This window comes from Patagioenas fasciata, chromosome 29, assembly GCF_037038585.1.
Source record: "Patagioenas fasciata isolate bPatFas1 chromosome 29, bPatFas1.hap1, whole genome shotgun sequence".
In the NCBI taxonomy this organism is placed as follows: domain Eukaryota; kingdom Metazoa; phylum Chordata; class Aves; order Columbiformes; family Columbidae; genus Patagioenas; species Patagioenas fasciata.
Window position 1 is genome coordinate 2,617,053 of NC_092548.1, and position 24,694 is coordinate 2,641,746.

The 24,694-nt window shown below is 57.9% G+C and overlaps 1 pseudogene; it reads right to left on the reverse strand.

Annotated features, from left to right (window-relative positions):
• Positions 1-20,392: 20,392 nt before the first annotated feature.
• LOC136113862 (dynein axonemal heavy chain 9-like) overlaps positions 20,393-24,694 on the reverse strand; it is a 47,648-nt pseudogene continuing 43,346 nt past the window's right edge.

A 24,694-nucleotide genomic window follows, 5' to 3' on the forward strand; every position in this document is an offset into this window, starting at 1 on the left:
CTGTAGCAGGAGGTACGGCAGATGTTTCCAACCATCCAGTGGTTGCTTCCACCATTGTAAGTACATAACGCTTACCTTGACGTGTTTGTGGAAGTGTAATATAATCAATCTGCCAAGCTTCTCCATACTTACACTTTAACCATCACCCCCCACATAAGGACCCCCCATCTAAGGACCCCCCAGTTGTGCCCAGGGCTCATTCTAACATATCAGGACGCCCCATTGTCCCCAGGGCCCATTGTGACGTCCCAGGACCCCCCGTCATCCCCAGGGCCCATTGTGACATCCTGGGGACCTCCCTTTGTCCCCAGGGCCCATTTTGACACCGTGGGTATCCCCCTTGTCCCCAGGGCCCATTGTGACATCCTGGGGACCCCCAGTTGTCCCCAGGACCTATTGTGACAACCTGGGGACCAACCTTTGTCCCTAGGGCCCATTGTGACATTCCAGGACCCCCCATTGTCCCCAGAGCCCATTGTGACATCCTGGGGACCCCCATTGTCCCCAGGGCCCATTGTGACATTCAGGGGACAGCCTTTTTCCCAAGGGCCCATTGTGACATCCCAGGGCCCCCCTTGTTCCCCAGGGCCCATTATGGCATCCTGGGGACTCCCCTTGTCACTGGGGACCCATTGTGGCACCGTGGGGACCCCCCATTGTCCCCAGGGCCCATTGCGACATCTCAGGACCCCCCAGTTGTCCCGAGGGCCCATTGTGGCATCCGAGGACCCCCCTTTGTCCCCATGGCCCATTGTGACACCATGGGGACCCCCTTTGTCACTGGGGCCCATTGTGACATCCCAGGACCCCCTTTGTCCCCAGCTCCCATTGTGACAGTCAGGGGACCCCACTTTGTCCCCAGGGCCCACTGTGACATCCTAGGACCTCCCTTTGTCCCCAGGGCCCATTGTGACATCCGGTGGACCCCGTTGTCCGCAGGGCCCATCGTGGAACCATGGGGACCCTCCTTGTCACTTGGGCCCATTGTGACACCATGGGGACCACCCCTTTCTCCCCAGAGCCCATTGTGACATCCTGGGGACCCCCATTGTCCTCAGGGCCCATTGTGACATTCAGGGGACAGCCTTTTTCCCAAGGGCCCATTGTGACACCGTCGGAACCCTCGTTGTCCCCAGGGCCCATTGTGATATCCTGGAGACCCTCTTGTCCCCAGGGCCCATAGTAGCACCCTGGGGACCCCCTCTTTCTTCCCAGTGCCCATTGTGACATCCCAGGACCCCCCATTGTCCTCAGGGCCCATTGTGACACCATGGGGACACCCCTTTGACTCGAGGGCCCATTGTCACATCCCAGGAGCCCCCTTTGCCCCCAGGGCCCATTGTGACCTCCTGGGGACCCGCCCTTGTACGCAGGGCCCATTGTGAAGTCCCAGGACCCCCTTTGTCCCCAGGGCCCATTGTGACATCCTGGGGACCCCCCTTTGTCCCAAAGACCCATTGTGACATCTCAGGACCCCACTTGTCACTGGGGACCCATTGTGACACCATAGGGACCCCCGTTTGTCCCCAGGGTCCATTGTGACACCATGGGGACCCACCTTTGTCCCCAGGGCCCATCGTGACACCATGTGGACCCCCCTTGTCACTGGTAACCCATTGTGACAGCATGGGGACCCCCCCTTGTCCTCAGGGCCCATTGTGACATCCTGGGCACACCTCATTGTCCCCAGGGCCCATTGTGACATCATGGGGACCCCCTTTGTCCCCAGGGCCCATTGTGGCACCATGGGGCCCCCTTTTGTCACTGTGGCCCAGTGTGACACCCCAGGACCCCAGTTTGTACCCAAGGCCCATTGTGACACCGTGGGGACCCCCTTTGTCACTGGGGCCCACTGTGGCACCATGGGGACCCCTTTGTCCCCAGGGCCCATTGGGGCACCATGGGGACCCCTTTTGTCACTGTGGCCCAGTGTGACATCCCAGGACCCCACTTTGTACCCAAGACCCATTGTGACACCGTGGGGACCCCCCTTGTCCCCAGAGCCCATTGTGACATCCTGGGGACGCCCTTTTTCCCCAGGACCCATTGTGGCACCATTGGGACCCCCTTTGTCACTGGGGCCCATTGTGACGTCCCAGGACCCCCCTTTGTCCCCAGGGCCCATTGTGACGTTCCCGGACCCCCCATGGTCCCCAGAGCCCATTGTGACATCCTGGGGACCCCCATTGTCCCCAGGGCCCATTTTGACATTCAGGGGACAGCCTTTGGCCCAAGGGCCCATTGTGACACCGTCGGGACCCCCGTTGTCCCCAGGGCCCATTGTGACATCCTGGGGAACCCTTTGTCCCCAGGGCCCATTGTGACGTCCCAGGACCCCCCATTGTCCCCAGGGTCCATTGTGACATCCTGGGGACCCCTCTTTGCCCCACGGCCCATTGTGAGATCCTGGGGGCCCCCTTTGTCCCCAGGGCCCATTGCAACATCTCCGGACCCCCCAATTGTCCCCAGGGGCCATTGTGACATCTCAGAACCCCCCAATTGTCCCCAGGGCCCATCAAGACATCATGGGGAACCCCTTGTCACTAGGGAGCCATTGTGACACCATGGGGACCCCCCCTTGTCCTGAGGGTCCATTGTGACATTGCAGGATTCCACTTTTTCCCCAGGGCCCATTCTGACACTGTGGGTACCCCCATTATCCCCAGGGGCCATTGTGACGTCCCAGGACACCCCATTATCCCCAGGGCCCATTGTGACATCCTGGGGACCCCCTTAGTCCCCAGAACCTATTGTGACATTGCAGGTCCCCCCTTGTCCCCAGGGCCCATTTTGAGATCCTGGGGACCCTCCTTTGTCCCCAGGGGCCATTGTGACATTCAGGCAACCCCTCTTTGTCCCCAGGGCCCATTGTGACACCATGGGGACCGCCTTTGTCGCCAGGGCCTATTGTGACGTTTCAGGACCCCCTTTGTCCCCAGGGCCCATTGTGACATCCTGGGGACCCACTTTGTCCTGAGGGCCCATTTTGGCACCATGGGGACCCCCTTTGTCATTGGAGCCCATTCTGACATCCCAGGACCCCCTTTGTCCCCAGGTCCCATTCTGACATTCAGGGTACCCCACTTTGTCCCCAGGGCCCATTTTGACATTCAGGAGACCCCACTTTGTCCCCAGGGCCCATTGTTGCATCCTGGGGACCCTCCCTTTTCCCCAGGGCACATTGTTATGTCCCAGGACCCCACTTTGTCCCCAGGGCCCATTGTGATGTTCCAGGACTCCCCATTGTCTCTAGGGCCCATTGAGACATCTTGGGGAACCCCCTTTGTCCCCAGGGCCCATTGTGACGCCATGGGGACCCCCTTTGTCACTGGGGCCCATTGTGACATCCCAGGACCCCCTTTGTCCCCAGGTCCCATTCTGACATTCAGGGCACCCCACTTTGTCCCCAGGGCCCACTGTGACATCCTAGGACCTCCCTATGTCCCCAGGGCCCATTGTGACATCCAGTGGACCCCGTTGTCCCCAGGGCCCATCGTGGAACCGTGGGGACCCTCCTTGTCACTTGGGCCCATTGTGACACCATGGGGACCACCCCTTTCCCCCCAGTGCCCATTGTAACATCCTGGGGACCCCACTTGTCCCCAGAACCCATTATCACATCCTGGGGACCCCTGTGTCCCCAGGGCCCATTGTGACATCCCAGGACCCCCCATTGTCCTCAGGGTGCATTGTGACATTCAGGGGACCCCCATTTGTCCCCAGGGCCCATTGTGACACCGTGGGGACCCCCTCTGTCCCCAAAGCCCATTGTGACATCCTGGGGAGCCCCCTTTGTCCCCAGGGCCCATTGTGACATTTCTGGACCCCCCACTGTCTCCAGGGCCCATTGTGAACATCCTGGGCTGCCCCGTATGTCACCAGGGCCCATTTTGACACCGTGTGGACCCCCTGTTGTCCTCAGGGCCCATTGTGACATCCCAGGACCCCCAATTGTCCCCAGGGCCCATTGTGACACCATGGGGAACCCTCTTGTCACTGGGGACGCATTGTGACACAATGGGGACCCCACCTTTGTCTCAAGTGCCCATTGTGACATCCTGGGGACCCCCTTTATCCCCAGGACCCATTGTGACGTCCCAGGACCCCATTTGTCCCCAGGGCCCATTGTGACATCCCAGGGCCCCACTTTGTCCCCAGGGCCCATTGTTACAGGGTGGGACCCCCCTTGTCCCCAGGGCCCATTGTGACATCCTGGTGACTCCCTTTGTCCCCAGGGCCCATTGTGGCACCATGGGGACCCTCTTTGTCACTGGGGCCCGTTGTGACATCCCATGACCCCACTTTGTCTTAGAAGGTCACTGATCGGACTACTGGTCCATCCTGACTCTGCTTTCTCAATAAACATTGAAGAACACCTGGGGTTTGTTTGCTCCAAGGGAAAACTTCCCTGCCACGGTTCCTGGTTCCCGGTCCTGTTTCCCGGTCCGGTTTGGCTTCGCTATCAGAACAGCTGCTGCCTCCACAGCCGCGCTCAAAGTCCCCGTTGTGACACCGGGATGGCGGGAGAAGGGGGGTGGCGGGGACGGCAGCGGCGGCGATTGGGGGGGGCAGTCGGGGCTGGGCGGACAAGCGGCGGCTGCTGCGGCTCCTCAGGCAGCGACAGCAGCAGCGATCGGGGGGACGTGGGGGGGCGGACAAGCGGCGGCTGCTGTGGCTCCTCAGGCAGCGACAGCAGCAGCGATCGGGGGGACGTGGGGGGGCGGACAAGCGGCGGCTGCTGCGGCTCCTCAGGCAGCGACAGCAGCAGCGATCGGGGGGACGTAGGGGGCGGACAAGCGGCGGCTGCTGCGGCTCCTCAGGCAGCGACAGCAGCAGCGATCGGGGGGACGTGGGGGGCGGACAAGCGGCGGCTGCTGCGGCTCCTCAGGCAGCGACAGCAGCAGCGATCGGGGGGACGTGGGGGGCGGACAAGCGGCGGCTCCTCCGGCCGCGGCCAGGACGTGGCTTCGCCGGCACCGGGGCCCGAGACCGCGCGCTGTGGGGCTGCGGGGCGGCTGTGGGGCCGGGGGTCTCCGGGGGTCCCGCAGCGGCCGCTGTGGGGCGGGATGGGGCGGCTGTGGAATTACCTGTGGGGCACTCATGGGGCTGCTGTAGGGCTCTTAAGAGGCATGTCTGGAGCACTTATGGGGCGACTATGGGGCAGGTGCTGGGCTGCTACAGCGGGACCTGTGGGGCAGCCATAGGGCTGCTATGGGGTTGGTTATGGGTCACAGATGGGAGGGGGCAGCTGGGTGTGGCCCCGCCTACATGGGGTGGGGTCAGTGCCGAGGGGCGGGTACTGAGAGGGCACGCCCACGGGGAGCCCCTCGGGGGGGCGGAGCCTCTGTGTCACGCCCCATGGGAGGTGGTCTGGGGGTGGGCATTCTCTGGGGCACGCCCCCATGGGAGGAGCCTCTTGGGGTAGGGAGAGGGTGCGGTCAACATGGCACGGCCCCAAGGGGGCGTGGCTTAGCTCGGGAAGAGGTGGAGCCGAGAAGGGGCTGCCCGACCCGGCTCTCCAGGCGGCTCTGAGACGGAGCGGAGCGGGCCGGGCGGGGCCGGGCCGGGCACTCCCCGGGGCCTCGCAGAAACAGCGGCGCAGCGAGTCCGCTCCGGGCTCCAACGGTGCGCGCACGTGGCCGCCGAGAGCGCCCCGTGCACCTCGCAGCGCCCATTTCTGCGCATGCGCATTGGGAAGCCCTCGAGACAACCCTTCCCCCGCGGCCCGCCCCTTCTCTTCCCTCTCCGCAATCTGATTGGCCAGCTAAGCACGTCAATTTCCATTGTCTCCGCCTATCATCACCCGTCCCCGTTTGTCCCGCGCTGCGCTCTGATCCAGTGTCTATTTACACTTAAATACATTTAAACTTCCATTTTAACACTCAGGTATCTTTTCAAATTTACAGATTTTGACATATTTACAATTATATATATTTAGACTGGGATATCGATTTACATCTATTAATAAATTACAGGTATGTATACGGGTGTGAGTGGATATAAATAGATGATATTTATTACCTATTTAGACTATGTAACACGTAGTAATTATACAGAGCTCTGCCTACTCACACTTTTTTCTATTTTAAGTTCCTATCTAGATATTTTTTTCTTTTTCAAGTCCTTCACTTTTTAATCTACAAATAGATAAGATGTTTGTATTCTTAAAACCATCAACAGAAATTTTTTACATTCTAAAATCCTTTATATAACAGAGTAGAAAAGGGGTTTTATTTTAAAATCATTTTATATCTACATGAATACCATTCTGCAATATATAAATACAAACGACAGACTTCTCTCTGTTTGAAATTCTCACGCTCATATTTACAGGGTTTAATAAGTTTTATCCTCCCCCAGGAATTTTCAGGCATTTTTGGACTGTGACCCCCTCTTTTCAGGGGGACTCCCTTTTGAGCCCCACATTGTGGGGGATTTGAGGGATTTTCTTGCAGTCAGTGAACATTGTATGGAACTGAACTGAACTGAACAGGGCTCTGAGGCCTCTGTGTCCTGCAAGAGAGCAGGAGAGCAGGAGTGGAGCAGCCCCCGTGTCTACGTGACTGTACAGCCTTCTTCAGTGTTGGAACCGAGCTGCTTCGCCTTCTGTTTGTCCACGTGCACACACACCATTCCTCACTGGAAAACAGGCAGAAACCTTTCCACACGCACCCAGGTCTGTGCACCCAGGCCTTGTCTATTCCTGCCGGGTTTGCTGGGCTCTGTCAGGCTCCTCTGGCTCTGTCGTGCTGTGACAGCCTCTGTCAGGCCCTGCCAGACTCCACTGTTCGCTGTCAGGCGCTGTCGGGATTTGTCGGCCCCTGTTGAGTTCTATCAGGCTCTGTCAAGCCCTGTTGGGCTCTGTCGCGCTTTGTCAGGCTCTGCCTGGCTTTATCATGTTCCATAAGTGCTCCAAAAACTGGATGCTCTTGCGATGCTTGTATTCACACAATTATCGCATATTCATTACAATTTGGGGGAATTTTTAGCATCAAACGCATCTATAGTAAGAAAAAATGTCATAAACCTAGGGTTAGACTGAGGTTAATAATTTCATGGTCTTTGCTGCCATCTAGCGTCCCTTAAGAGAATGCACAGAACACACATTCGGAGGGTGCCTGCAGGTATGTGCCTGTTCTTGGACGAACCTGTGCGCGAAAGCCTTAGTGCCCATAAACGTTGGTCTGTCCACATGTGAGTGCCTTGATGTCAGCTCCATTTATGCTAAAGCTGGAGCATTATCGTTCAGACGTGTGCGTGTGTGCAGTGTGCCAAACATCCACGCACGTGTTTACCCTCAAGCATGTCAGTACATTTCACGTACGTCTTTCTGTCAATAGATGGGACTGGGCACGCTTGTGGAAGTGTGCGTGTGTGTGGCCACGTGTTTGCTTACACATCAGTGTGTAGCTGCGTGTGCGTGCACGCGGTGCTGGGTGCACATACCTGGGTGCCCCACAGGTCCCGCTGTAGCAGCCCAGCACCTGCCCCATAGTCGCCCCATAAGTGCTCCAGACATGCCTCTTAAGACCCCTACAGCAGCCCCATGAGTGCCCCACAGGTAATTCCACAGCCGCCCCATCCCGCCCCACAGCGGCCGCTGCGGGACCCCCGGAGACCCCCGGCCCCACACCCGCCCCGCAGCCCCACAGCGCGCGGTCTTGGGCCCCGGTGCCGGCGAAGCCACGTCCTGGCCGCGGCCGGAGGAGCCGCCGCTTGTCCGCCCCCCACGTCCCCCCGATCGCTGCTGCTGTCGCTGCCTGAGGAGCCGCAGCAGCCGCCGCTTGTCCGCCCCCCACGTCCCCCCGATCGCTGCTGCTGTCGCTGCCTGAGGAGCCGCAGCAGCCGCCGCTTGTCCGCCCCCCCACGTCCCCCCGATCGCTGCTGCTGTCGCTGCCTGAGGAGCCGCAGCAGCCGCCGCTTGTCCGCCCCCCACGTCCCCCCGATCGCTGCTGCTGTCGCTGCCTGAGGAGCCGCAGCAGCCGCCGCTTGTCCGCCCAGCCCCGACTGCCCCCCCCCATCGCCGCCGCTGCCGCCCCCGCCACCCCCCTTCTCCCGCCATCCCGGTGTCACAACGGGGACTTCGAGCGCGGCTGTGGAGGCAGCAGCTGTTCTGATAGCGAAGCCAAACCGGACCGGGAAACAGGACCGGGAACCAGGAACCGTGGCAGGGAAGTTTTCCCTTGGAGCAAACAAACCCCAGGTGTTCTTCAATGTTTATTGAGAAAGCAGAGTCAGGATGTACCAGTAGTCCGATCAGTGACCTTCTAAGACAAAGTGGGGTCCTGGGATGTCACAATGGGCCCCAGTGACAAAGAGGGTCCCCATGGTGCCACAATGGGCCCTGGGGACAAAGGGAGTCACCAGGATGTCACAATGGGCCCTGGGGACAAGGGGGGTCCCACCCTGTAACAATGGGCCCTGGGGACAAAGTGGGGCCCTGGGATGTCACAATGGGCCCTGGGGACAAATGGGGTCCTGGGACGTCACAATGGGTCCTGGGGATAAAGGGGGTCCCCAGGATGTCACAATGGGCACTTGAGACAAAGGTGGGGTCCCCATTGTGTCACAATGCGTCCCCAGTGACAAGAGGGTTCCCCATGGTGTCACAATGGGCCCTGGGGACAATTGGGGGTCCTGGGATGTCACAATGGGCCCTGAGGACAACAGGGGGTCCCCACGGTGTCAAAATGGGCCCTGGTGACATACGAGGCAGCCCAGGATGTCACAATGGGCCCTGGGGACAAAGAGGGGTCCCCAGGATGTTCACAATGGGCCCTGGAGACAGTGGGGGGTCCAGAAATGTCACAATGGGCCCTGGGGACAAAGGGGGCTCCCCAGGATGTCACAATGGGCTCTGGGGACACAGGGGGTCCCCACGGTGTCACAATGCACCCTGGGGACAATGGGGGGTCCTGGGACGTCACAATGGGCCCTGGGGACAAAGTGAGGTCCTGGGAAGTCACAATGGGTCCCCAGTGACAAGGGGGGTCCCCAGGATGTCACAATGGGCCCTGGGGACAATTGGGAGGTCCTGGGATGTGACAATGGGCCCTGGAGTCAAAGGGGTGTCCCCATGGTGTCACAATGGGCCCTGGGGACATAGGGGGGTCCTGGGATGTCACAATGGGCACTGGGAATAAAGAGGGGGTCCCCAGGGTGCAACTATGGGCCCTGGGGACAAGAGGGTCCCCAGGATGTCACAATGGGCCCTGGGGACAAGAGGGTCCCCTGGATGTCACAATTGGCCCTGAGGACAAGGGCAGGTCCCCATGGTGTCACAATGGGTCCGCAGTGACGAGGAGGGTCCCCATGGTGTCACAATTGGCCCTGGGGACAACGGGGGTCCCGATGGTGTCACAATGGGCCCTTGGGAAAAAGGCTGTCCCCTGAATGTCACAATGGGCCCTGGGGACAATGGGGGTCCCAAGGATGTCACAATGGGCTCTGGGGACAATGGGGGGTCCGGGGATGTCACAATGGGCCCTGGGGACAAAGAGGGGTCCTGGGACGTCACAATGGGCCCTGGTGACAAAGGGGGGTCCTGGGATGTCACAATGGGCCCTGGGGACAAAGGGGGTTCACCAGGATGTCACAATGGGCCCTGGGGACAAAGGGGGTTCACCAGGATGTCACAATGGGCTCTGGGGACAAAGGGGTCCCCAGGATGTCACAATGGGCACTGGGGAGAAAGGGGTGGTCCCCATGGTGTCACAATGGGTCCCCAGTGACAAGGGGAGTCCCCAGGATGTCACAATGGGCCCCGGGGATAAAAGGGGTACCCAGGATGCCACAATGGGCCCTGGGGACAACTGGGCAATCCCCAGGATGTCACAATGGGCCCTGGAAACAATTGGGGTGTCCTGAGATGTCGCAATGGGCCCTGGGGACAAAGGGGGATCCTGGGACATCACAATGGCCCCTGGGGACAAAGGGAGTCCCCACCCTGTCACAATGGGCCCTGGGGACAAAGGGGAGTCCTGGGACGTCACAATGGGCCCTGGGGACAAAGGAAGTCCCCAGGATTTCACAATGGGCCATGGGGACAAGGGGTGTCCTGGAATGTCACAATGGGCCCTGGGGACAAGGGGGTCCCCAGGATGTCACAATGGGCCCTGGGGATCACGGGGGGTCCTGGGACGTCACAATGGGCCCTGGGGACAATGGGGGGTCTTGGGATGTCACAATGAGCCCTGGGCACAACTGGGAGGTCCCTAAATGTCACAATGGGCCCTGGGGACAAAGGGGGTCCCCACGGTGTCACAATGGGCCCAGGGGACAGAGGGGAGTCCCCAGGATGTCACAACGGGCTCTGGGGACCAGGGGCGTCCCGAGGATGTCACAATGGGCCCTGGGGACAAAGTGGGGTCCTGGGAGGTCACAGTGTGCCCTGGGCACAAAGAGGGTTTCCAGGATGTCACAATGGGCTCTGGGGACAACAGGGGTCCCGACGGTGTCACAATGGGCCCTTGGGACAAAGGCTGTCCCCTGAATGTCACAATGGGCCCTGGGGACAATGGGGGTCCCCAGGATGTCACAATGGACCCTGGGGACAATGGGGGGTCCGGGGACGTCACAATGGGCCCTGGGGACAAAGGGGGTCCCCAGGATGTCACAATGGGCCTTCAGTATAAAGTGGGGTCCTGGGATGTCACAATGGGCCCTGGGGACAAAGGGGGGTCCTGGGACGTCACAATGGGCCCTGCGGATCAAGGATGGTGCCCTGGATATCACAATGGGCTCTGGGGACAATTGGGGGTCCTGGAATGTCACAATGGTCCCTAGGGACAAAGGGGGGTCCCTTGGATGTCACAATGGGGCTGGGGACAAAGGGGGTCCTGGGATGTCACAATGGGCCCTGGGGACAAAGGGGGTCCCCAGGTTGTCACAATGGGCCCTGGGGACAAAGGGGGTCCCCACGGTGTCACAATGGGCCCTGAGGACAAAGGGGGTCCCCAGGTTGTCACAATGGGCCCTGGGGACAAGGGGGTCCTCAGGATGTCACATTGGGCCGTGGGGACAAAGAGGGGTCCCCAGGATTTCACAATGGACCCTGGGGACAAAGGGGGGTCCTGGGACGTCACAATGGGCCCTGGGGACAAAGGGCGTCCCCAGGATGTCACAATGGGCCCTGGGGACAAGGGGGGGTCCTGGGACATCACAGTGGGCCCTGGGGAACAAGGGGGTCCCCAGGATGTCACAATGGGCTCTGGGGACAAGGGGGGATCCCCATAGTGTTACAATGGGTCCCAGTGACAACGGTGGTCCCCACGGTGCCACGGTGGGCCCTGGAGACAACGGGGGTCCCCACGGTGTCACAATGGGCCTTGGGTACAAAGTGGGGTCCTGGGATGTCACATTGGACCACAGTGACAAAAGGGGTCCCCATGGTGTCACAATGGGCCCTGGGGACAAAGGAGGTCCCCACGGTGCCACAACGGGCCAGAGGGACAAGGCGGTCCCCATGATGTCACAATGGGCCCTGGGGACAATGGGAGGTCCTGGGATGTCACAATGAGCACTGGGGACAAACGGGGGTCCCTATGGTGTCACAATGGGTCCCCAGTGACAAGTGGGGTCCTGAGATGTCACAATGGGTCCTTGGGACAATGGGGGGTCCTGGGATGTCACAATGAGCCCTGGGGACAAACGGGGGTCCCCATGGTGTCACAATGGGTCACCAGTGACAAGGGGGGGTCCCCAGGATGTCACAATGGGCCCTGGGGACAATGGGGGTCCCCATGGTGTATACAATGGGTCCCCAGTGACAAGGGGGGTCCCCAGGATGTCACAATGGGCCCTGGGGACAAAGGGGGTCCTGGGACTTCACAATGGGCCCTGCGGACAAGGGTGGGTCCCCAGGATGTCACAATGGGCCCTGGGGACAATTGGGAGGTCCTGGGATGTGACAATGGGCCCTGGAGTCAAAGGGGTGTCCCCATGGTGTCACAATGGGCCCTGGGGACATAGGGGGGTCCTGGGATGTCACAATGGGCACTGGGAATAAAGAGGGGGTCCCCAGGGTGCAACTATGGGCCCTGGGGACAAGAGGGTCCCCAGGATGTCACAATGGGCCCTGGGGACAAGAGGGTCCCCTGGATGTCACAATTGGCCCTGAGGACAAGGGCAGGTCCCCATGGTGTCACAATGGGTCCGCAGTGACGAGGAGGGTCCCCATGGTGTCACAATTGGCCCTGGGGACAACGGGGGTCCCGATGGTGTCACAATGGGCCCTTGGGAAAAAGGCTGTCCCCTGAATGTCACAATGGGCCCTGGGGACAATGGGGGTCCCAAGGATGTCACAATGGGCTCTGGGGACAATGGGGGGTCCGGGGATGTCACAATGGGCCCTGGGGACAAAGAGGGGTCCTGGGACGTCACAATGGGCCCTGGTGACAAAGGGGGGTCCTGGGATGTCACAATGGGCCCTGGGGACAAAGGGGGTTCACCAGGATGTCACAATGGGCCCTGGGGACAAAGGGGGTTCACCAGGATGTCACAATGGGCTCTGGGGACAAAGGGGTCCCCAGGATGTCACAATGGGCACTGGGGAGAAAGGGGTGGTCCCCATGGTGTCACAATGGGTCCCCAGTGACAAGGGGAGTCCCCAGGATGTCACAATGGGCCCCGGGGATAAAAGGGGTACCCAGGATGCCACAATGGGCCCTGGGGACAACTGGGCAATCCCCAGGATGTCACAATGGGCCCTGGAAACAATTGGGGTGTCCTGAGATGTCGCAATGGGCCCTGGGGACAAAGGGGGATCCTGGGACATCACAATGGCCCCTGGGGACAAAGGGAGTCCCCACCCTGTCACAATGGGCCCTGGGGACAAAGGGGAGTCCTGGGACGTCACAATGGGCCCTGGGGACAAAGGAAGTCCCCAGGATTTCACAATGGGCCATGGGGACAAGGGGTGTCCTGGAATGTCACAATGGGCCCTGGGGACAAGGGGGTCCCCAGGATGTCACAATGGGCCCTGGGGATCACGGGGGGTCCTGGGACGTCACAATGGGCCCTGGGGACAATGGGGGGTCTTGGGATGTCACAATGAGCCCTGGGCACAACTGGGAGGTCCCTAAATGTCACAATGGGCCCTGGGGACAAAGGGGGTCCCCACGGTGTCACAATGGGCCCAGGGGACAGAGGGGAGTCCCCAGGATGTCACAACGGGCTCTGGGGACCAGGGGCGTCCCGAGGATGTCACAATGGGCCCTGGGGACAAAGTGGGGTCCTGGGAGGTCACAGTGTGCCCTGGGCACAAAGAGGGTTTCCAGGATGTCACAATGGGCTCTGGGGACAACAGGGGTCCCGACGGTGTCACAATGGGCCCTTGGGACAAAGGCTGTCCCCTGAATGTCACAATGGGCCCTGGGGACAATGGGGGTCCCCAGGATGTCACAATGGACCCTGGGGACAATGGGGGGTCCGGGGACGTCACAATGGGCCCTGGGGACAAAGGGGGTCCCCAGGATGTCACAATGGGCCTTCAGTATAAAGTGGGGTCCTGGGATGTCACAATGGGCCCTGGGGACAAAGGGGGGTCCTGGGACGTCACAATGGGCCCTGCGGATCAAGGATGGTGCCCTGGATATCACAATGGGCTCTGGGGACAATTGGGGGTCCTGGAATGTCACAATGGTCCCTAGGGACAAAGGGGGGTCCCTTGGATGTCACAATGGGGCTGGGGACAAAGGGGGTCCTGGGATGTCACAATGGGCCCTGGGGACAAAGGGGGTCCCCAGGTTGTCACAATGGGCCCTGGGGACAAAGGGGGTCCCCACGGTGTCACAATGGGCCCTGAGGACAAAGGGGGTCCCCAGGTTGTCACAATGGGCCCTGGGGACAAGGGGGTCCTCAGGATGTCACATTGGGCCGTGGGGACAAAGAGGGGTCCCCAGGATTTCACAATGGACCCTGGGGACAAAGGGGGGTCCTGGGACGTCACAATGGGCCCTGGGGACAAAGGGTTCCCCAGGATGTCACAATGGGCTCTGGGGACAAAGGAGGTCCCCAGGATGACACAATGGGCCCTGGGGATGACGGGGGGTCCTGGGACGTCACAATGGGCCCTGGGGACAATGGGACGTCCTGATATGTTACAATGAACCCTGGGCACAATTGGGGGGTCCTTAGATACCACAATGGGCCCTGTGGACAAAGGGGGTCCCCACGGTGTCACAATGGGCTCTGGGGACAAAGGGGAGTCCCCAGTATGTCACAATGGGCCCTGGAGACAATGAGGGGTCCTGGGATGTCACAATGGGCCCTGGGGACAACGGGGGTCCCGACGGTGTCACAATGGGCCCTAGGGACAAAGGCTGTCCCCTGAATGTCACAATGGGCCCTGTGGACAATGGGGGTCCCCAGGATGTCACAATGGGCTCTGGGGACAATGGGGGATCCGGGGACGTCACAATGGGCCCTGGGGACAAAGGGGGTCCCCAGGACGTCACAATGGGCCCCAGTGACAAAGGGGGTCCCAATGGTGCCACAATGGGTCCTGGGGAAAAAGGGGGTGCCCAGGATGTCACAATGGGCTCTGGGGACAAGGGGGGGTCCCCAGGATGTCACAATGGGCTCTGGGGACAAGGGGGGGTCCCCATAGTGTTACAATGGGTCCCCAGTGACAAGGGTGGTCCCCAGGATGTCACTATGGGCCCTGGGGACAAAGGGGGTCCTGGGACTTCACTATGGGCCCTGGGGACAAGGGGGTCCCCAGGATGTCACAATGGGCCCTTAGGACAAGGGGGGTCCCCAAGGTGTCACAATGGGCCCTGGGGACAATGGGGAGTCCTGGGACATCACAACAGGCCTGGGGACAAGGGGGATCTCCACCCTGTCACAATGGGCCCTGGGGACAAAGGGGGGTCCTGGGATGTCACAATTGGCCCTGGGGACAAAGGGGGTCCCCATGGTGCCACAATGGGCCCTGGGGACAAAGGGGAGTCCCCAGGATGTCACAGTGGGCCCTGAGGACAAGGGGAGGTCCCCATGGTGTCACAATGGGTCCTCAGTGAGAAGGGGGTCCCCCATGGTGTCACAATGGGCCCTGGGGACAAGGGGGATCCCCAGGGTGTCACAATGGACCCTGGGGAGAAGGGTTTAGGGGGTTGTGTTAGGGGGTTGGAGGATTAGGTGGTGCAGGATTTGGGGGTGCAAGGATTTTGCGGGGCCTGATTTGTGGCTGCAGAGTCTGGGGTTGCAGGTTCCAGGGGTGCAGGATTTGGGGGTTCAGGGTTTAGGGCAGTAGGATCTTTGGGTGCAGGAGTTTGGGGTGCCGGGTTTGGGGGCCAGGATTTGGGGTTGCAGGATTTAGGGGTGCAGTGGTTTGGAGTGCAGTGTTTTGGGGTGCAGGGTTTGGGGAAGGAGGATATGGGGGTGCAGGGTATAGGAGAGCAGGATCTTGGGGTGCAGGGGTTTGGGGTGGGGGGCTCGGTAGGGCAGGGTTTGGGGGTGGAAATTTTATTGGGTAGGGCTGGGGGTGCAGGATTTGGGGGTGAAGGGGTTGTGGGGTGCAGGGTTGTGGGGTGCAGGGTTTGGGAGATCGGTACGTGGGGCTGGAGGATTTGGGGGTGCAGGGTTTGGAGCAGCAGAATCTGGGGGTGCAGAGTTGGGGGGTGCAAGATTGGGGGTAGCAGGGTTTTGGGGAGCAGGGTTTCGGGGTCAGGCTTTAGGGGGACAGGGTTTGGGGGGCAGGGTTGGGAGGGATGATTTTGGGGTGCAGGGTTTAGGGCAGCAGGATCTTGGGGTGAAGGGGTTTGGGGTGAAGGGTTGGGTAGGACAGGATTTGGGGTGCAGGTTTTTAGGGTGCAGCTTGTGGGGGTCAGGATTTGGGGTACAGGGTTTGGGGGTGCAGGGTTTAGTGGTGCAGGGTTTGGGGGTGCAGGTCTTGGGGAGGCAGAATTAGGGTGCAAGACTTGAGGGTGCAGGGTTTGGGGGTTTGGGACATGGGGCTGGAGGATTTGGGGGTGCAGGATTTGGGGTGCAGTGTGTGGGGGTGTGTCCTGGTTTTGTTAAAAACAAGTTTCTCTTTTAGTGAATTTGCCTGTCAGCCAAAGCCTTCATGTCAGCTGCATTTTCCTGGAGAACCAGACACATGTTTTGGTTAAACCCAGCAATGGAATGGAAACTTATTGATAAGCACGGATGGACATCTCGCGAGAGGGGCAATGAGAAAACTGATGTCCGAGAGACTGACCAACGGTGAATAACATTCCATTCACGTGAATACTTCATATAAAAGTGGGAGATCACGAGGATCTCGTCCCCTTTGCCTTTTCCCTTTTTTCCTCATGACCGACATTAGGAGAGGACCTTGCTGGTCGTCCCTGCGAACGGAGGCCAGTGAGAGACTGAATCCAGCTCCGGTTGGCTGCAGAGTCTGACCCAGGACTTTGGGTGCTGGCTCTGCAGTTGCTGATCCTTACAAGATGGGTTTTGTATATTTGTATCATTTTCTCTGTTCTCATCAGTAGCATCAGTAAAACATCTTGAACTTTTCCAGCTCTCTCCCCTCTGTGCTTCTTCCCCTCCCGATCGCCTGTGCTGAGTGGGAAGGGGGGAGAGGGAGGGGCAAAAGGGGGAAGTGGGGGGGAGAGGAGGTTGACAACACATCTGCCAGGGTTTGATTGTCACCCCGCAATCCTAACCCTCGACAGATAATTGGCACCCAACGTCTCTTTCCTTCCTATTCCTATTTCTTTGCCTTCCTTTTTGTGAGTAATACAGTAACATAAGGTTTAGAGCCCCACTTGTGCCACAAAACTCTTTCATGTGAATCTTTTCGCTGCTAAACTGTTTATCGATTGAGCTTAAGTAACATAAATCCTTCTGCCACTGAGTCATTTGCCAATTGGACCAAGCTACAAAAAATAAAGGTCTTTTGTCTGTGGACCTTCAGGATTGTATGTACTTTTTTCCAACCCAGGGGACTGACAAATCTCAGTCACACTTCCCCCAACCATAGCGCCAGGTGGGACATGACAAGGGTCAGCAGGCTGCTGCTGCCGGGGGAGGACAGGGAGTCCTGGGCTCCCTGGTTTAAGAAGGACAAGGAATTACTGGAGAGAGTCCAGCGGTGGCTACAAAGATGCTAAGGGATCTGGAGCACCTTTCTTGTGACAAGAAACTGAGAGAGCTGGGGCTGTTGAGCTGGAGAAGAGAAGCTGAGAGGGATCTGATCAATGGGATCAATATCTCAGGGTGGCTGTCAGAGGATGGAGCAGACTCTGTTCAGTGGTGCCCAACGCCAGGGCGAGGGGCAACGGGCACAGACTGAAACACAGGAGGCTCCATCTGAACATGAGCAGAAACTTGTTTGCTGGGAGGTGCCAGAGCCTGGCCCAGGCTGCCCAGAGCGGGTGTGGAGGAATTGAAAACCATTCCAGTGGTTAAAATTCAGACAGTCAAGAAAACACACCTTCAATGAAAATAAAGAAATAATGGGAAGGGTTATTAGAATGGAGTCGTGAGACAGGTAAACTGAGCCTTGGCAGCTAGGAAGTGTCAGGTAGTCTGTAAACCCTGCCGTACCCAACCAACGGGGAACTGGGGAGGGAATTTGCAGTTGGGATTAGGGGTGGATATAAGCAGTGGCTTTTTGCCCTGTTTTGTGTGCCTACCTTTAGGTGGAACACCCGACCTTGCAAAATCGTTAATAAAATATGCTTTGCTGAGAGATCCTACCTGAGCCTATTATATTGGTGAGATGATAACTTCCTGCATGCAATACAGTGCCCAGTGGGCACTGCTGAGCACATGGGCAGAAGGCCTCGATGTGTCTGGGAGGGGACCCATGGCATGCTGCATCCCCCCGCACCTCGCTGCATCCCCTGTACGTTGCTGCATCCCCCCGCACCTCGCTGCATCCCCTGTACGTTGCTGCATCCCCCCGCACCTCGCTGCATCCCCTGTACGTTGCTGCATCCCCCCGCACCTCGCTGCATCCCCTGTACGTTGCTGCATCCCCCCGCACCTCGCTGCATCCCCTGTACGTTGCTGCATCCGCCCGCACCTCGCTGCATCCCCTGTACGTTGCTGCATCCGCCCGCACCTCGCTGCATCCCCTGTACGTTGCTGCATCCGCCCGCACCTCGCTGCATCCCCTGTACGTTGCTGCATCCGCCCGCACCTCGCTGCATCCCCTGTACGTTGCTGCATCCGCCCGCACCTCGCTGCATCCCCTGTACGTTGCTGCATCCGCCCGCACCTCGCTGCATCCCCTGTACGTTGCTGCATCCCCCCGCACCTCGCTGCATCCCCTGTACGTTGCTGCATCCGCCCGCACCTCGCTGCATCCCCTGTACGTTGCTGCATCCGCCCGCACCTCGCTGCATCCCCTGTACGTTGCTGCATCCGCCCGCACCTCGCTGCATCCCCTGTACGTTGCTGCATCCCCCCGCACCTCGCTGCATCCCCTGTACGTTGCTGCATCCGCCCGCACCTCGCTGCATCCCCTGTACGTTGCTGCATCCGCCCGCACCTCGCTGCATCCCCTGTACGTTGCTGCATCCCCCCGCACCTCGCTGCATCCCCTGTACGTTGCTGCATCCCCCCGCACCTCGCTGCATCCCCTGTACGTTGCTGCATCCCCCCGCACCTCGCTGCATCCCCTGTACGTTGCTGCATCCGCCCGCACCTCGCTGCATCCCCTGTACGTTGCTGCATCCCCCCGCACCTCGCTGCATCCCCTGTACGTTGCTGCATCCGCCCGCACCTCGCTGCATCCCCTGTACGTTGCTGCATCCGCCCGCACCTCGCTGCATCCCCTGTACGTTGCTGCATCCCCCCGCACCTCGCTGCATCCCCTGTACGTTGCTGCATCCCCCCGCACCTCGCTGCATCCCCTGTACGTTGCTGCATCCGCCCGCACCTCGCTGCATCCCCTGTACGTTGCTGCATCCCCCCGCACCTCGCTGCATCCCCTGTACGTTGCTGCATCCGCCCGCACCTCGCTGCATCCCCTGTACGTTGCTGCATCCCCCCGCACGTTGCTGCATCCCCCCGCACCTCGCTGCATCCCCTGTACGTTGCTGCATCCGCCCGCACCTCGCTGCATCCCCTGTACGTTGCTGCATCCCCCCGCACCTCGCTGCATCCCCTGTACGTTGCTGCATCCGCCCGCACCTCGCTGCATCCCCTGTACGTTGCTGCATCCCACCGCACCTCGCTGCATCCCCTGTACGTTGCTGCATCCCCCCGCACCTCGCTGCATCCCCTGTACGTTGCTGCATCCCACCGCACCTCGCTGCATCCCCTGTACGTTGCTGCATCCCCCCGCACCTCGCTGCATCCCCTGTACGTTGCTGCATCCGCCCGCACCTCGCTGCATCCCCTGTACGTTGCTGCATCCCACCGCACCTCGCTGCATCCCCTGTACGTTGCTGCATCCCCCCGCACCTCGCTGCATCCCCTGTACGTTGCTGCATCCCACCGCACCTCGCTGCATCCCCTGTACGTTGCTGCATCCCACCGCACCTCGCTGCATCCCCTGTACGTTGCTGCATCCCACCGCACCTCGCTGCATCCCCCATGCCTCACTCCATCCCCCACACCTCGTTGCATCCCTCTGCGCCTCACTGCATCCCCCTACTCCTCGCTGCAGCCCCTTGTGCCTCCAACGCTCCCTCGCAGCTCCCTCACCCTCTATCTGCCTGACTTCCCTGACACCCACAGCCCAAGATTTCTGCCTCCGCTCCACTGTCTCTGTTCCTCGGAAGCTTTTGGCAGAGCTCAGGCATGCACACAGCTGAGGAGAGTGGAAATTGCAATGCGTCCCTGCCCTGTATTCCCTGTGGAGAGATGCAAATATTCATGTCCCACACAGAGCTGCTGGCTAAAGTGTAAAACACACCAATCTCCTTCCAAAACAGTCACTGCTTTTCCTTCAAATCACCTCTGCCTAGATAATGGTTGTTTGCTGCTGCCTGACAGAAGACAATGTTAGGTGCTCACAGCAGGGGGGTTCACCCCAGCTGAGGCCAAATCCACAGCCGCCTCTGCTCTCAGCGTCGCGGGGCAGCAAGGCCGAGCATCGCGCTCCCCTCGCAGGCTTTGCACTGGGACCACAGTCACAAGCCACAGCAAGAGCAGAGCAAAGCTCCTCTCAACCCAGCTATGAGTAAGCAATCAAGCGGTATTAAAGAAGCGATGGACAACGTCCTCGGACACACGGTGTGAACTGTGGGGTTGTCCTGTGCAGGGACAGGAGCTGGACTCGATGATCCTTGCGGGTCCCTTCCAGCTCAGGACGTTTTGTGATTCTAAGTGAATTTGTTTGCTGGGGACAGGGGAAGCCCTGAGGGTGCTCAACTCTCAGTTCACCCAGAGCCTCCCAACCAGCTCTAGCCCAGCAGTATGCAATGGGAAGAGGGACCCACGCTTTGAGATTCTCTCAAACCCACTCCCCAGCACTGGAGCTGAACAAAAAGGTCTCCGACAACCAAGCCCAAGCAGGCTCCTACCAGTGGCCGTAGTCCAGGTGCTGCCGGATCAGCGTATGGGGCTGCACTGTCCCGTAAGCGTCCACCTCGGGCATGTTGAGATCATCAATGAAGTACACGAGCTTCTTGGTACCTGGAGGGCCATAATTCCTACCAGCCTTTTTCTCCAGAGGTTTCTCAAGCATACCTGTAGGGAGGCAGAGGTGCAAAGCTCATCTACTGGGAGAGCAACTGCTGCAAAATAAAAATGATTTCTCAGCCCAGCTCAATGCTGTGCTGTGTGTAGCTACAGCGGCCCCTCAAGGAGCTGAGATGTCCCCCAGCTGCAGCTGTATGAGGAGCAGCTGAGGGGCCTGGGGGTTCAGCTGGAGAACAGGAGCTGAGGGGAGACCTTCTGATCTCTGAACTGCCTGAAAGGAGCTTGGAGCCAGGGGGGTCGGGCTCTGCTCCCCAGGAACAAGCGCCAGGAGCAGAGGAAATGGTCTCAAGTTGCACCAGGGGAGGCTGAGGCTGGATCTGGGGAACAATTTCTTCCCCAAAGGGCTGTGGGGCATTGGAACAGGCTGCCCAGGGCAGTGCTGGAGTCACCAGCCCTGGAGGGTTGGACAGACGTGGAGATGAGGTTCTCAGGGACTAGAGTGCTAGAGCTGGGTTACGGTTGGACTCGATGATCCTGAAGGTCTCTTCCAACCAAACTGATTCTATGATTCTACAGTGCAGCTGGGAGCCCTGCAGGGACCCTTGGTCAGCACTTTGGTTTGACTTAAATCAGAAAGCTCTCAACTCTTCCTTCCAAACAAAAATACAACAAACTTCGTCTGCTACAAAACATGTCTACCTCAGAGCAAACAAGAGCTTTTCATGCAAGATAAAGCCTTTTGAATCTCTTCTGCATAATTTTTTAAACGAAATCTTGCTTGCAGAGGTGGCTGTGCCAGAGCAGTGAGCATCCCCTGCTGCCTGCCCCGGCGATGCGGCAACTGCAGCGTGGCCAGGGCAGCAGGCACTGGGCGCTGCGATGGAGAAAGGGAGATGGATGCTGTGGGCACAGAAGCCCACGAGCAAAGCTGCTGGTTTTGTGAATATATGCATCTTTTACCCTGTTAGACAAAAATAGGCGATCTCAGGGCCAAATTCCTGGACATCTTCAGAACAACCAACATGACACTTTTATTTAAATGCATCAAATAATCATAAGTTCCCTGATCTTCTCACCAGCGTTACCCAACCCTCCAGATAATGTGACAAGACTTAATTCCAACACGAGCTGTCAAATTACCACCTAGTTTCAAGTAGGGTCACGCACACGCAAAGGAAAGCACGGAGAGAACAGTTTCGCATTTCAAAGCCTTGGAAGACTTTAATTTGTTTTAGCAGAAGGCTGGGGTCATATGTTGCTCTAGCTCATAAAACGTGGGGAATATTTATAATCCTGGGCTGATATTTAATAAAAATCACCCCACGTCGCTGCACATCATGTTCTATAGGTTATTGATTCCTCTGATTGCAGCCCAGGCAACCTTTACTGTCTCAGTAAGTGGAAAAGCAAACGGAAGCAACGCTCCTCTGCCCAGACCCCGGGTGGGTTTTCTGCCCTGTGCTTACTCGAAGAATTTGTTTCATTAGCAGTTTTGGGTTGGCAACAGACCTATAAGGTGCTATAAAGCAGCACACGGTAAGTAGCAATTCTTTGTAATTAGGGAAGACTGGCAAATGTAAACGGGACTGGGAGTTTTTTTAAGCCATTTATTATCACGTGCAAAAGTTGTTAAGGAAGATTTATATTCCGTTGGTTTGTTTCAGATCACAGACCTTTCAAAACGCTGGGTTTTTCCTGCTTGGGTGCACTGCAGACAGCTCGCCTTGCTCACCACTCAAAACGCAGCTGATTTCTTGTCACAGACAGTTGCTGCACAAAGGAATGGATTGTGCTACGAAAAATGATGAATCTTTCCTCAGCGGAGCCTCTCTCCCCGTTCAATAAAACCACAATATTTGAAATTTCTGGTAGCAAGTTAAATTAAGTGTTTCAAATAAGCATTTAATTTAAATTTAATTAGTCCCTAATTAACATATAAAATCAGCCCTTTTTGAGGTTAAACAAGTACGCAAGAGATTCATCACACTGAAATGCAATTACTGGGGATCAAGTGACATGTTCGTGGAAGTGGTATTTTAATTCAAAGCCGTATCTCACAATAATAATAAGGGGCGGTGTGTCTGTGTGAGATCCTGACACATACTCAAACCAGCACCTCAAAGAAACAGTCTGGACCCCTCGTACCTTCTGGTTGGTGAGCAAGGGAGAGGGAAAAAAAGAACCCAAACAAAAAAACCACAAGATTTATTGCAATTTCTCTGAATGACAGAAGTCAGGGCTACATCTGATGGAGGGGCAGAGGCCCAAGAGGGCACGAAGCAGAGCGAGGCCCAGGGCAAATGCCACAGAATGTGGTATTTAGTCACAATAAACTACAGAAAATCCCCAAACTGGCCCCAGGTTCAGGCAGAGAGAGTGTTGGGCTCCTTTTAACCCCTGTGCACATGGCGCTTCTGGAAGCCACAGGATGCAGGGATGGGTTGAACAACAACTCTGCTTCCCCTAAGGGCTGCATCTTATACATCTCTGCAGCAACAGGCACCTTGTCTAAGGAACTACTGGAACTCAGGTTAGGATCTTTTTTAAGTAAGAAAAAATCCAAAATTACTTTGTGCCCATGTTTTACAAATTTAAAGATGTGCCTGCTGGGGAAAAGAATAAAGCAGCCAAGTGACAAACTACACAAAAAGGGACAAATTAACTCTAAAAAATGAGCAGCAGGGATCCAGGCCAAGCAGTATAAATCATGCTTCTCAATGCAAATCTCACCACCACATCTTCATCCACACACAAGACAACTTGCTCCTCTGTGCAGGGGAAGAAAATCACTGACTCAGCCCACAGCTCATGACCAGGGACACGGTGCCAGGTCTGCCTGTACAAATAACACCTGCACACACTCGCCCATCCAGCTGGAGACAAACGGCTGCACATTCACAGAATCACAGGATCCCAGGCTGGTTGGGCTGAAGGGACCTCTGCAGATCCCCCAGTCCAAGCCCTGCTCACGCAGGGTCACAGAGCAGATCACACAGGTGGGTCCAGGCGGGTTTCAATGTCTCAGAGCAGGAGACTCCACACCCGCTCTGGGCAGCCTGGGCCAGGCTCTGGCACCTCCCAGCAAACAAGTTTCTGCTCATGTTCAGATGGAGCCTCCTGTGTTTCAGTCTGTGCCCGCTGCCCCTCACCCTGGTGCTGGGCACCACTGAACAGAGTCTGGTCCATCCTCCGACAGCCACCCTGACATATTGATCCCATTGATCAGATCCCTCTCAGCTTCTCTTCTCCAGCTCAACAGCCCCAGAGCTCTCAGTCTCTCCCCATAAGAAAGAATCTCTAGGTCCCTCAGCATCTTTGTCCCCCACCCAGGCAGCTGGACAGAGAGACAGACAGACAGACAGCCAGACAGACAGACAGCTCAGCCCATTTAGCAGCTCAAGGGCATTTTGCAGAGACCCCAACACAGGGAAAAAAGCAAAGGGGCACCTGGGAGGGAGGAGGGAGACTGCAGCCATCACACACTAGCAAGACCCAAAACCCTTCAGACCTGCCCCAGAAAGCTGCCGTGACTCCACGACACAGCCCCAGGTGACACAGCGTGGGCTGAGCCTGTGCTGTCACCTCTGCGAGTGGATCAGTCCCACAGGGCAACTTTAAACTCTGACACCTTCCTTAAAACATCTGCAGTGTCGGGAGCCCAGCAGAGCACAGACAGGGGCTGTGATGCTCATGGCCGTGAGCGTGTTCGCCCCAGGGCCACCTGGCCAGGAAAAACCCACATGGTGAAGGTTAAAACCTTGGTCTCACTGGTGCTGGTCCTGTAGAGGGAGTAAAGGGATTTCAGGACACTTGGGTCAGACCAAACTCCATAAAGGAAGTAATTTTGGTTTACAGTGACCCACAGCTGTTGTTCAACTCAAAACAAGCAAGGTTGTTTCATTCCTGATTAATAAATACATGTAGAAAATTATCCTCTCTCTTTAGGTCAACTGAAAGTGAAAATACCATTCCAAAATGAGTCACTTTTCAACAATTCCCTCTTTCTCTTCATCTGTGAAAAGACTACACAGCAGAACTGACCTTATCCTGGTCTCAAACTTCATCTTTCACTGATGTGCCAAAATCCTCATCAAAGATATTCTCATGGGCT